Consider the following 14,902-nt stretch of genomic DNA (forward strand, 5'->3'; position numbering starts at 1 on the left):
TGGTCTAGAATCAAAAGCTCCTGTGATTCAGAAATCCATGTTTTCTACCAAGCAAATGACTCTAAAATATGGTACATGTTTCATTAGTTCTATGTGAGTTTATTTTTAGACAGAATTTTTAAAACGTGCTTTAATAAATATTTTACTTTAAGAAGTAATAAGAAGATGTGTAACTAGTATATATATAAGCATAGTGAATGAAGTTTTTCTGGAAAAAAAAATATGTGCATAGTGAGTTTAAGAAAAATATTTGATAAAATTTGACAACATTGAGAAGTAGTATTATATGATATTTAAGATCTTAAAATCTAGTAAGAATCCAGTATAAATTCTGACTCTACCACTTAAACAAGTTTCTTAACTTCTTAACTCTGCTATATAGACCAGATAAGCATGGTATTTACCCACAGGATTATTGGAGGATTAAATTTAATATAAATAAATGCTCAAAACTGTGACTAGAATATTGTAAACACTGCATTATAAGTCAACTAGTGTTGACTAGTTGCAATATTGATGACCCATACAAAAAAAAAAATGTGAAGGTTGTACAGAAACAAATGAAGTTTAAGAGAACTAATGTATTTTCCTCCAGGTCTTTTGACATTGCTGATGAATGGGTCCTTAAGAATTTTAGCCCTGGGACTAGCTAAAAGTCAAAAAAGAAATAATCAACCCACCCTGTTTTTGTGATATATCGGGCATTTTAATCCTGCATGCTATAATTAAGCAGACTTTCTACATGTTCAACATTGTGTTGAACATTGTGTTCAACAAGTTCTGAGGAGAGACTAGTGATACATGATTCTTAATCTTGCAGAGCTCACATAGCGTTATGATTTCCAGGAAATTTATTAAATTAACTGTCTTGAGTAAATAATACAAAATCCCTGCAAATCATGCACTGTGTTATATTTTCAAGAAACATGACGGCATCTTCAAATCCAGTAATTGCTGACCTTAAAGCTTTTTCAAAAGACAAATGTAATGGCAAAAAAGGTTTACCTAGCATATAATTGACATACATCTGTCACTTGAAAAGATAATTTCTAATACAATAAAATCAGCATTTATATTTGCTATCATCTTCAAGTTATATAAACCACACTGTTCAACCAATGTTTCGGTCTACAGTTTCTTTGCCACGTCTCTTACTGCATCGTCTTTTGATCTCTGTCTATTGCAAGAGTTAGTCTCAGCCAGAAGGTATACCTCTAAAATAAATTTAGCTTCTATTGCTGGTTCTTCTTAGTGCTATATTTTTTCAGCAGATACACAAATGCTGTTCTACTTCAGCAATAATTTCTAGTTCCTTAACTCCTTCTGGGCAACCAGCTGAAGATTACCGAGAAATTTTCTAACCAGCTGTATCTAGGACCAACTCAGACATCATGCATATTTAGAAAGTTTGGGCTCATTTACTTCAAAGGGTATTGCAGTATTCTGTCTCATAACCTGTTTAACTGCTTTCAGAAACAAGTTTAACACAACCTCTTCTGCAGATTTTCCAGCTGAATAGTGTCAGCTTAGGGCCTTGCAGAAACCCTTTCTTGCTGTCACTCATTTCCCATCCTATGAAATAACTCCAACTGCACTAGAACATTGCCCAGATGAATGGCTTCTTCCATACTCTGGATTGTGGAAAAAAGAGATGTTTCTGCTCAGGTGAATGAAGGCACATTAAGATTAATACAACTTTCATCCTTTAAACCTCAATCTTCTACACTATACTCAACTAAAAGAATACAGGTAGAATTGATCATTGCCATTAGTTCTATTAATTTTTTCTACCTGTGACCAAGCTGAATTCCAAAAAAGAACCTAACATTATTGAAATGGTAAGGTGATGAGAGGCAGTTAGCTGTTTTTTATTATTATTCTTATTTCTAGACCTCTGAGTTCTGACCTCTTAATTCACCAGATCATTAAGTAGTAAGAAATCTGTCCTTTGGAAAGCATTTACTTGCATCTATTGTTTATGGTAGATGCCAGGACTTCTCCAGTCTACGGCCCATTTCTAGTGCTCTAGGGGCAGTGTGAATAGCAGGAAGAGCACAGGTTCTGAACTTAGGTAGACAATAGTTTCAAACCTTGGTACTATGACTCCCAATATTGTGCCTTGAATAGAATTATTAGACTTGTTAATATTAAATTCCTAATCAGTGAAACTGAAACAATAATGCTTATTTTGAAAATTTCTGTAAGTCAAATGAAACAAATATATGTATAAAGTTAGGCCTATAGATGTGATTGGTAAATTTTAGTTTAATAATTATATTTATTTATATTTTAATCATTCAGTTAGTATTTATTAAGCTGTTATCATTTCAGATACAATTATTCTACTTTAATGATAAAACTGTATTTTTTTCTCTGTGGGGTACCTATAGAAGGCCTTCATACTAACTAAATGTAAATTTGAATGTAGCATTATTATAAAATCTTCTGTTTTAGAGAACACTAAAAAATTACAAAAATTTTCTAGCTTTTGTTTACATTGGAAATATTTAGAGAATTTTAAATGCATGATACATTGGAATACAAGCAAGATATTAAAGCAACACAGAAAATAGCACATATCCCAATATTGTGAAAATCTGCCTTAGTTTTTCAAAAATAGAGACGTCAAAACTGAATCCTGAAGAAAGAAGAGAAAGAAGCTAAGTTAAATTGTGAGGGTTCATGTTTTAGGCCTGTGGATGGTCTAAGAAGGCATGAAGTAGAGCTTCCCAATTCTTTTTGTTTTAAAGGAAGGATATCAATTAAAGTAGGACACATCCTGATATTTTTAGTTAGATTGGTTGACCAGCTGTTTAGTACTTTTCTATGGACCGAAGCTGCTGCTGAAGCTTTTTCGTCAGTGTTTCACTTGTCCTATCTGGTCATCTTTGCCTCACACAATCTCTAATTATTGAATATCTAAAAGAAGCACAGTTTGTTCTACTTTTTAGCTGCAATGATTATCTCAAATGGAAGCTGAATGGCTTCTTTTAGAAAACCAGAATAAAGGAAACATGGTGATAGTATCAAACTGGAAGATCAATCCACCCTAGAAGAGCTTTGCTGCACTGGCTGTGACTTGTCAATAGCAAGAGGCTCTTGCAATTAATTTCTGAACTGTTCAAACCAAGCTATTCAATCATCAGGAGTGACATGATGCTACTAATTTTTGAGATCTGATCATGTGCATGTTAGTCAGGATGTCAGCAGGAAACAGATGGCACTTTCCAATTAGGATAACTCAAGGGAGTTAAATAAAGGGACTCTTTGCAAAGATGTGGAAGGGTGATCTCCGAGACTGTTTGCACTCCTGAAGGGGTGAGTGGACACAGCAATTATAAAAATTCCTTAAGACAGTCATATGGAGACCGCCACCTGGAGAGGAGATTTGACCTTTTGTTGAGGAATGCAGCTAGGCCAAGGAGAAACCACAGCTGGGAGAATAAATACCTTGAACATCCTCTCTCTCTTTCCATCTTTCCAGTTGTCAACCCAGTGAAAGAAGCAAGGAATCCATAAAGGTCAGGCTCTTGGAGACAGAGAGAAGGCTATTTAATAAGAAAAGATGATCTGGAGGGCATAAAAAAGCTATCTAACACAGTTTAATTCATGAATCAAAAAGGGGACCAATTCGTACGAATGTACTTAATTATTTCCCATCCTTTAAAACTGCACTGTGTATGAAATTATTTACAAAACAGTGTTATGGAAAAAAATGCAATTATTAAAGACTGCTTCTTTTTTTTTTTTTTTTTTTTTGAGACGGAGTCTCGCTCTGTTGCCCAGGCTGGAGTGCAGTGGCGCAATCTCGGCTCACTGCAAGCTCTGCCTCCCGGGTTCACGCCATTCTCCTGCCTCAGCCTCTCCAAGTAGCTGGGACTACAGGCACCTGCCACCACGCCCGGCTAATTTTTTTTTATTTTTTGTTTTTAGTAGAAACGGGGTTTCACCGTGGTCTCGATCTTCTGACCTCGTGATCCGCCCGCCTCGGCCTCCCAAAGTGCTGGGATTACAAGGGTGAGCCACCGCGCCTGCCGAAGACTGCTTCTTATGTGTGTGTGTGTATGGTAGAGGTGGGGTGATTCTATTATGCCTTCTTAAATCTGAACTGTATTGCAGGCATCTTAGCTGACCTATTTATCGTCACCAAGAATATCATTGGATGAGCTGGGTCAATTTTAATAACATTTTCTGTAGGATTATCATGTTAGAGTACACCATAGACCTCACCAAGCAATAAAATTAACCATCAGGAGAGATTGTATAGCTCTATAAAACTGACCTAGTAAAGTTAGTATTACCTCTAGATATTATATATTCACAATCTGTTTGAGCATGAAAACCAGGATCTTTTAAATGATGACACTCAATGATTGAAGGATAATAGATGCCAACAAAAATACCGGATCTGGAGGCAGAGACAATTTCCTATTGAATAATCATGAGTTCCTAAATGTGATTCTTATCCATTGGTTTTTAGTTGAATTTTAAGGTGGATACTGCCAGTTTTATATTAGATGACCAATGATATATTTCCAAAAATAGGTCAGATGCTCTCTCTTTGAGTCTGGAAAATACTAACCACATGAATTAACTTTGAAGGGCTCTTCTGATTTATAGGAGATGAACAATGTTTCCTATGGCCTACACTGAGGAATTTGTTTCCATTCAGACCATAAGCTGATTCAGTGTATTGTCCCTGTCATGTAATAAATACAAAACAAATATTATTTATTGTTATTACATAGCAAGTTTTAAATTATTCCTTCTCTCTATATATCCTTTTCATCCTGTGTTCTTACGTCTTTACAATGTCTTGCTTCTTTCTACCAGGACAAATTAAGTAAAGCTTATCCTAGGACAGAGATGTTCTTTACATTTTGTTTAAAAACCACTACATCTTTGAGGAAATTCAAAGAGTCAGATTCTATTTGGCTACCCCTTTCCCCTAGAACACTTTCAACTATTTTATTTTGAGTATATTGCAAAGTTTTAGAAAGTACTCAATGAATGAATAATTAAAAAGCCTTGAAGATGGAAAAATTATGGACCAAATTTTGAAGTCGAGAATGTTCTCATTCATGTTACATTTGTTTTTTATAATTTTACTTGCTGTCTCTTTGTAGAATTATAGTTATGCCACAGCTATAAATATAAAACAAAGGCTTGGTTTTATAGTTTACTTTCTGTTGCCTAACATTTCCATCAGAAACACTAAGTTTCTGGTTATAAATTTCCTCAGTAGTATTAAGGAAATCTGCTTACCATCTCGACAGCTAAATCTGCAGGACCTGAGATGCAAAGCCTCACTCAGATGTTTCTGCCGAACCCTTCTGTGGGTTATTAGTCCTTAGTGAATAACTCTATCTTTGGGAAATGTATTCCTGGGTTGCTCTTGTTTTTGTTCCGTAGATTTTCTGGTAAGGGAAGGAGTAAAGAATATGTCCTAGTGTAACACCAAACCCCATGTGAGGATGCTCAGAATGGCATAAAGAATGGTAGGGATTAACCATCTGAACACATGGAGAATATTTAGAACAGTATCCAGCAAATGGTAAGTAATAGTTTTATAACAGCAGTTGTAATAATCATCAATAGCTTCCTTAGTTGTAGTGTAATAATATAAGGAAGATATATCTCCTACAAGGAAAAAAAAAAGACAGAAAAGCAGGTAAGAGTATCAGGAGGATTATCATTAGAAGATACTCTATATAGAGTTTTCTGTGTTATATTTTTCCTGTGGACCTGGACAACCTGTTGTTAGCATTGGGTCTCCTCTCATTGCCAGCTTCTGCTTTTGCCTGCACTGACCTTGAAGTTGTAGCACTTTGTCATATCCCTGAAAAACAGAGACGTAAAGGAGACTGCAGTGGTCATAATTCTCCTATATCAGGGGACAACTTTGGATATAAGTATCAAAACCCTCCATGATTGACTGCCCGACAGAGGCCAAACCAAGCTTTGTTAATATAGAGGTTACCTAAGAGACTCATATGTTATGTTTCTGACCACTTACTAAAAATACAGATCTGATATGTGGTTCACTCCATAATATTTTTGTCCTCAGCCACAATTGTTTACTTTCCATGCCAGCTCTTCTCCCATATAGCCAATAAACTTTCTTTATTGCTTCAAGCAAGTCTGCTCTGGTCCCTGATGGCATACCCAGCTAAGCAAGGCTAAAGCCCTATAGTTAACCAGTCACCTCCTTAAACAGGCAGTTCAGTAACCATCCATCATTATTTGAGCAAACTCCTTCAGGGTCTCTCCTCTCACTAGAAACATTTAGTAAATTATTTGTTCCCTAAAAGCAGGGTACTCTGGCCAGATATGGTAGCTTATGCCTGGAACCCCAGAACTTTGGGAGGCTGAGGCAGGTGAATCACCTGAGGTCAGGAGTTCGAAACCAGCCTGGTCAGCATATGGCAAAACCCTGTCTCTAAACACACACACACACACACACACACACACACACACACAAAATTAGCTGGGCGTGGTGGCGCACACCTGTCATCCCAGCTACTTGGGAGCCTGAGGTGGGAGAATTGCTAGAACCTAGAAGGCAGAGGTTACAGTGAGCTGAGATAGGGACACTGCACTCAAGCCTGGATGACAGAAAGAGACTCTGTGTCAAAAACAAACAAACAAACAAAAGAAACCAAAAACAAGGTGCTCTATAGGGGGAGATACGATTCTAGTTCTAAGAGAAGTCTCCATTTCAGATTTTATATAAGTAGCAATTTATAAAAGGGAGAAATAGTACTAAAAAGCTCTAGAGGTACCTTAATTCTTTAAAATTGCAAAGTGTACTCTTAGCTCTATTGATTTCCCTTGACCACAAGTTTAAATTAGATTGTAGTCATGCATTTAATACATGGCATTAGCTTGACAGAGTGAGAAAAGAAGCTACAGTTTTCTATGACATATTTCCTTCTTGGCACAATTGTTACAATACTACTTCAGAAAAACCATTCGTTTTTCTATTCTTTTTTCTATTTTACAAAAACTATTGTGAAAATAGTACAATTATTCTTTCTTAGTTCCTTTTTTGAAAGATTCCTTGTTCTAAAAATGCCATTTATCTTTTATTCATTCCGATTTTAATCTGAAAATGTGTTTTAAATATCTATCAATAACCCAATTAACCCAGCTCTAAAATATATAAATTATCATCTATTTTATTGAGGATAAAGGAAAGATAAAGAAGAATAGAAAAAGGAGATAGGAGCCTGCACTTTCTTGAGCAGATACTGGGCTCAATGCAATTTATACACATAAATACATATATATTTCAAAGAAGAACACTGAAATAAGAGAAAAAAAAGAAAAGAAAAGAAAGAAATCCTTAGTTGTTTGCCCAAGATCACAAATAAAAATGAGAGAAATTAAATTCAAATCTAGGGTACCAGGCAAACCCTTCTGAGTTAATGGGAGGTCAGTTGCTTGTTAAAGTATATCAGTCTAATAATACCCACAACTAAGCAATAAAAGAATGTAGAAATCCATGTGTGATGGAGGAGCAGGAGAGAGCTTCATAAGGAAGATGCACATGATATGGACCTTAAAAGACAGATCTAGTTTGAACTTATGGAAGGAAGAAAGGTCTCCTCTCTCAGAGTATGGTGATAAGCCCTCATCAGATTAAAGAAGTTGAGCTCTTCTGCCAGTTGTCTCAAAGGTTGAAGAATTTCAATGTCATTTGCCATGGAGCTCAGCATTTCTTGGCTATACTAAATCTAGCAGATGCTAACAGACAGAATTGGATGGCTGTAGCCTTCTAGTTTATGAGAAGACTTATAAACAATTTTCAAAGTCCACATTTAAAACTAACAGGATTAAGTATATGAAATGCATTGTAATTATTTATTCAGGTTTGTGTGTGTGTGTGTGTGTGTGTGTATGCGCTCGTGTGCACACGTACAAGTGTATTCTCTTAAGTAAATTTTGGTTGCCATAGTGTTAAATGAAACCCAGCTTTATGGAAAAGAGTATGGAGGTTTCTCCAAAAATTAAAATAGAACTACTATATAATACAGCAATCCCACTACTGGGTACATATCCAAAGGAAATAAAATCAGTAAGTCAAAGAGATATCTATATTATCATGTTCATTGCAGCATTATTTACAATAGCCAAACTATGAAATCAGTCTAAGTGTCCATAATAGATCAATGTATAAAGAAAAGAAAAGTATATATAAACAATAAAATATTATTCGGCCTTTAAAATTTTGGGAAATCTTATCATTTGGAATAACATAGATGAACCTGGAGGACATTATGTTGAGTAAAATAAGCCAGACACAGAAAGACAAACACCATATGAATTCATTTATATGTGGAACCTAAATAAAGTCAAACTCAGAACCAGAGAGTACACTGGTTCCTACTAGGGACTAAATTGGGGATTGAAGAGATGTTGGTCAAAAGGTACAACATTTCAGTTAGACAGTAGGAATAAGTTCAAAAGATCTTTGTACAACATGGTGAGTATAGTTAATGACAATATATTGTATACTTGAAAACAGCTAAGAGAGTAGATTTTAAGTTTTCTCATTACAAAAAAATTGATATGTATGCGAGGTGACGCATATGTTAGCTAGCTTAATTTAGCCTTTCCACAATGTGTACATATTTTTAAAGAGAACATTACACACCACAAATACATATAGATTTTATTTGTCAATTTAAAAATACATTTAAAAGTGGATCTTTGACTTAAATGTGAGTATCAAAAATGAATTCAAGCTTCTACTAAAGAACATCAACAGAAACAAACCATAGACAAGTTTGTGGAAGAGGAGGCAGAGCAAGATGTCCAAATAGAACCCTGTAACAATTGTCCCCCCAACCTCACCCAATACCAAATTTAATAACTATCCACCAAATTTAATAACTATCCACCAAAAAAAGCACCCTCTTAAGAACTAACTAAAAATCAAGTAAGTAATCATAGCACAAGGTTTTAACATTCTAGCAGGAAAAGAGGAATTGAAGAGGGTAGGAAAGACATTCTTATATTGTCAACACCACCCCTCCCTCTTCCCCTGGTAGTAGCACTCTGATGCGAAGAAAGAATCTGTGTGCTTCAGGGAGGGTGAGCGTGGTGACTGGGGCTTTGAATTGGAACTCAGTGCTGCCTGTCCCAGCAGAAAGAAATGCATGGTGGAAAGAATTCAACTGTCAGACATTTATGGACATGCTCTGGTCAAGGGGGACGGAGTGAGGAGCTTGTTACCCTGATGGGAAGGACAAAGCCTGGCTGGATTTGCCACTTGCTGAATGTAGAGCCTTTGGGCCTTGAGTGAACATCAGCAGTAGTCAGTCAGTGGCCACCATGGGCCTTCAGCAAGACCCAGAGCTGTGCTGACTTCAAGTCTTACCCAGCACAGTGGCCATACGGGTTCTTGTGTCACTTCTCCCCCAGCTCCAGGTAGCTCAGCAGGGAGATAGACCAAAACCACAAAAAGCCACACCAAAAATAGAAAACTATAGGCCAATATCCCTGATGAACATTGAAGCAAAAATTCTCAACACAATACTAGCAAACTGAGTTCAACAACACATTACAAAGATCATTCATTATGATCAAGTGGATTTATCCCAGGGAGGCAAGGATAGTTCAAAATATGCAAATTAATTAATGTGATGCATCATATCAACAGAATGAAGAAAAAAACCCATATGATCATTTAAATTGATGCACAAAAATCATTTGATAAAATTCTACATCTCTTCATGATAAAAACCCTCAAAAAAACTGGATGTAGATGGTACATATCTCAACACAATAGTGATACAGGACAAAACTACAGCTAATGTCATAGTGAATGGAGAAAAACATAAAGCTTTTTCTCTAAAATTTGGAACAAGTCAAGAATACCCACTTTTACCACTGTTACTCAACATAGTACTGGAAGTCCTAGACAGAGCAAACTGACAAGAAAAATAAATAAAGGGCATACAAATTGGAAAAGAAAAAGTCAAATTATCTTTGCAGATGATATAATCTTATGTTTGAAAAATCCTAAAAACCCTGCCAAAAAACTAATAGAACTGATAAACAAATTCAGTAAAATGGCAGGATATTAAAATAAACATGCAAAAATCAATAGCATTTCTATATGGCAACAATGAACAATCTAAAGAAGAAATCAACAAAGTAATCCTATTTACGATAGCTACAAATAAAGTAAAATACCTAGGAACAAATTTAATCAAAGTGAAAAATCTCTACAATGAAAACTATAAACATTGGTGCAAGCAATTGAAGAGGACACACAAAAAATGGAAAGGTATTCCATGTACATGAATTCTAAGAATGAATGTTGTTAAAATATCCATACTACCCAAAGCAGTCTACAGATTCAATGCAATACCACTTAAAATCCCAACGACATTCTTCACAGAAATGAAAACAAAAAATCTTAACATTTATACAGAGCAAGAAAGACCTGGAAGAGCCAACACATCCCAAGCAAAAAGAATAAAACCGGAGGAATCACATTACCTAACTTCAAATTATATTACAGAGCTATAGTAACCAAATCAGCATGACATTGGCATAAAAATAGACACATAGACCAATGAAACAGAATAGAAAACCCAGAAACAAATCCATACATTTACAATGAACTTGTTTTCCACAAAGGTGTCAAGAACATACATTGGGAAAGGACAGTCTCTTTAATAAATGATGCTGGGAAAACTGGATACTCATATTCAGAAGAATCAAACTAGACCATATCTCTCACCATACATAAAAGTCAACACAAAATGGATTAAAGGCTTAGGTTTAAGACCTGAAACTATGAAATTAATAAGAGAAAATTTTAGAGAAACACTCTAGGACATTGATCTGGGAAAAGAGTTCTTGAATAATCCCCATAAGCACAAGCAACCAAAGCAAAAATGGACAAATGGGATCACATCAAGTTAAAAAGCTTCTGCACTGTAGGGTAACAATCAACAAAGTGAAGAGATAGCTCATGGAATGGGCAAATATTTTGCAAACTATATATCTAAAAAGGGACTACTAATTTGAATATATAAAGAGCTTAAACAACCAAAAAATCTAGTAGTCTGATTAGAAATGGGCAAAAGATCTGAGGAGGTATTTCTCAAAAGAAGACATACAAATGTTGAAGAGATATATGAAAAGATGCTCAACATGATAGATCATCAGAGAAATGCAAATCAAAACTACAAAGAGATATCATCTCATCCCAGTTAAAATGGCTTTTATCCAAAAGACAGGCAATAACAAGTGCTGACAAGGATGTGGAGAAAAGGGAACACTCATACACTTTTTAAAATTTATTTTTATTTTTTATTTATTTATTTTTTATTATTATACTTTAGGTTTTAAGGTACATGTGCACAATGTGCAGGTTTGTTATATATGTATCCATGTGCCATGTTGTTTTGCTGCACCCATTAACTCGTCATTTAGCATTAGGTGTATCTCCTAATGCTGTCCCTCCCCCCTCTGCCCACCCCACAACAGTCCCTGGAGTGTGATGTTCCCCTTCCTGTGTCCATGAGTTCTCATTGTTCAATTCCCACCTATGAGTGAGAACATGTGGTGTTTGCTTTTTTGTCCTTGTGATAGTTTACTGAGAATGATGGTTTCCACTTTCATCCATGTCCCTACAAAGGACATGAACTCATCATTTTTTATGGCTGCATAGTATTCCATGGTGTATATGTGCCACATTTTCTTAATCCAGTCTATCGTTGTTGGACATTTGGGTTGGTTCCAACTCTTTGCTATTGTCAATAGTGCCACAATAAACATACGTGTGCATGTGTCTTTATAGCAGCATGATTTATAGTCCTTTGGGTATATACCCAGTAATGGGATGGCTGGGTCAAATGGTATTTCTAGTTCTAGATCCCTGAGGAATCGCCACACTGACTTCCACAATGGTTGAACTAGTTTACAGTCCCACCAACAGTGTAAAAGTGTTCCTATTTCTCCACATCCTCTCCAGCACCTGTTGTTTCCTGACTTTTTAATGATGGCCATTCTAACTGGTATGAGATGGTATCTCATTGTGGTTTTGATTTGCATTTCTCTGATGGCCAGTGATGATGAGCATTTTTTCATATGTCTTTTGGCTTCATAAATGTCTTCTTTTGAGAAGTGTCTGTTGATGTCCTTCACCCACTTTTTGATGGGGCTGTTTGTTTTTTTCTTGTAAATTTGTTTGAGTTCATTGTAGATTCTGGATATTAGCCCTTTGTCAGATGAGTAGGTTGCAAAAATTTTCTCCCATTCTGTAGGTTGCCTGTTCACTCATGGTAGTTTCTTTTGCTGTGCAGAAGCTCTTTAGTTTAATTAGATACCATTTGTCAATTTTGGCTTTTGTTGCCATTACTTTTGGTATTTTAGACATGAAGTCCTTGCCCATGCCTATGTCCTGAATGGTATTGCCTAGGTTTTCTTGTTGGATTTTAATGTTTTTAGGTCTAACATGTAAGTCTTTAATCCATCTTGAATTAATTTTTGTATAAGGTGCAAGGAAGGGATCCAGTTTCAGCTTTCTACATATGGCTAGCCAGTTTTCCCAGCACCATTTATTAAATGGGGAATCCTTTCCCCATTTCTTGTTTTTGTCAGGTTTGTCAAAGATCAGATAGTTGTAGATACGTGGCATCATTTCTGAGGGCTCTGTTCTGTTCCATTGATCTATGTCTCTGTTGTGGTACTAGTACCATGCTGTTTTGGTTACTGTAGCCTTGTAGTATGGTTTGAAGTCAGGTAGCGTGATGCCTCCAGCTTTGTTCTTTTGGACTCATACACTTTTGTTGGAAATGTACATTAGTCTAGCCACTATGGAGAACAAAGTGGAGGTTCCTCAAGAAACTAAAAGTAGAATTACAGCAATAGATCCAGCAATCCCACTGCTATGTATGTGTCCCAAATAAATCACTATATTAAAGAGATATCTGCACTCCCATGTTTATTGCAGCACTATTCCCGACTACCAAGATTTGGAAGCAATTTAAATTTTCATCAACAGATTAATGAGAAAAAAACACATTTATATACACACAATGGAGTAGTATTCAGCCATTAAAAAAATGAGATCCTGTCATTGCAACAGCATGGATTGAACTGGAGGACATTATGTTAAGTGAAATAAGGCAGACACGGAAAGATAAACTTCACATGTTCTCATTCATTTGTGGGAGATAAAAGTTAAAATGATTGTACTCATGGAGATAGTAGAATGATGGTTACCAGAGGCTGGGAAGGGTAATGGGGTGGGAGAGTGGGGACAGTTAATAGGTACAAAAACAGAATGAATACGATTTAGTATTTGATAGCACAACAGGGTGATTATAGCCAACAATAATTTAAATACATTTAAATTTAATATATATAGTGCATTTAAAAATATAATAACAAACAATATAATTGGAATGTAACAGAAAGAGTAAATGCTTGAGGTGATGGATACCCTATTTACCCTAATATAATTGTAACACATTAATGCCTGTATCAAAATATCCAATGTACCCCACAAATATATACACTTACATACCCATAAAAATTAAATATGAAAAATAAAACGAATTTAAAAATAAAACATAAGGTTACCTTTGGAAAAAGATTTTAATGAAATATTTATTTTGGATTGTTGCTAAGCATAGTCTAATGGTAAATTAAAAATATACACATATATATGTATATATACACACCTTTACCAATAAGACTTGTCATTCTTTACCCAGCACCTCTCTCTCCCCTGCCTCCATCTCTCTTTTCCACACAAAAAGCAATTCTGTTAAAAGCCAGAAGCCTTGCAGTAATTGCTTTCTTGGGATTCTGAAATTAGTGTACCTCTCCCTATTTATTTACCTGTTTGAAAGCAATGAGAGATTTCTTTACACAACCGAAGAAGATTGAAATCTCATAATCTATACCCTAGAAAGGTGTTGCCATGAATGCGAAACATTTGGAATAGTTGATGGCCTAAGTTTTATAACCTCTAGTGAACCAGCTCTTCCCAGGGCAGGGCCAATGTAGTTTTTACAATGTCTCCAACCCTTCAAAATTGCCCTTGTCTCAGCAAGATTCCTAGGTTCAGGGAGGCTGAGAAGGCTACATTTTGAAAACACATTGTTTAAAACTCTGTTTTAGAAAAAAAATTGATGGTTTTCTATTAACACTGGAATGAAATAGAGAGGAGTTTGACTCAATAATGACAGCATGTTTATGTTCCCAAGAAAACAGTCCCATTTTAATTGGCTAAGGGAGCCACCACTCAATCCTCGTGCTCTGTGGGATTGTAAAATTAGGTGAGCATATAATTAAGGATGAAAATCCAAATGTAAAATAGAGTTACTTTATTAATCTGGACCAGTACTCTCTAACTCACTCATTGCAGGGCAGCTAGAAGTTGAAATGAGACTTCCTTCTCCATTCACCTCCTGAATTTTAAACAGTTACATCTCAAGAAGATTTAGTTGTATATCATTGCATTTTGATTAATTGGCTTAATTGAGGATCATCAATTGTTTTATACCATTGCTTTCCTAATCTTGAATTTTTAAACACATTTTTAGACATTTCTGCGTGTGTGTGTTTGTATGTGTGTGTGCATGTGTGTGTGTGTATTTCCATCAGAAAGTATTTGTTAAAGATACTGTTTTTTTCTGGTTTGTTTTCCCCCAGGATTTCTGAAAACACACACACATGCACATTTGCATATAGATGACAATTTATATCAATATAGACTTCTTGGGTTATTTATAATTCTTTTTTCTCAAGACTGTCAATATCATTGCATTGCCTTCTGGTGTTTCATGTGGTATATGAAAAGGCTAAGAGAGCTTTTTCTTCTACATAGATAACTTTTTTTATTTCTCAAAATCCTATTAAATTTTCTCTATTC

The sequence above is a fragment of the Hylobates moloch genome, unplaced genomic scaffold (assembly GCF_009828535.3).
Source record: "Hylobates moloch isolate HMO894 unplaced genomic scaffold, HMol_V3 SCAFFOLD_6, whole genome shotgun sequence".
Taxonomy (NCBI): Eukaryota; Metazoa; Chordata; class Mammalia; order Primates; family Hylobatidae; genus Hylobates; species Hylobates moloch.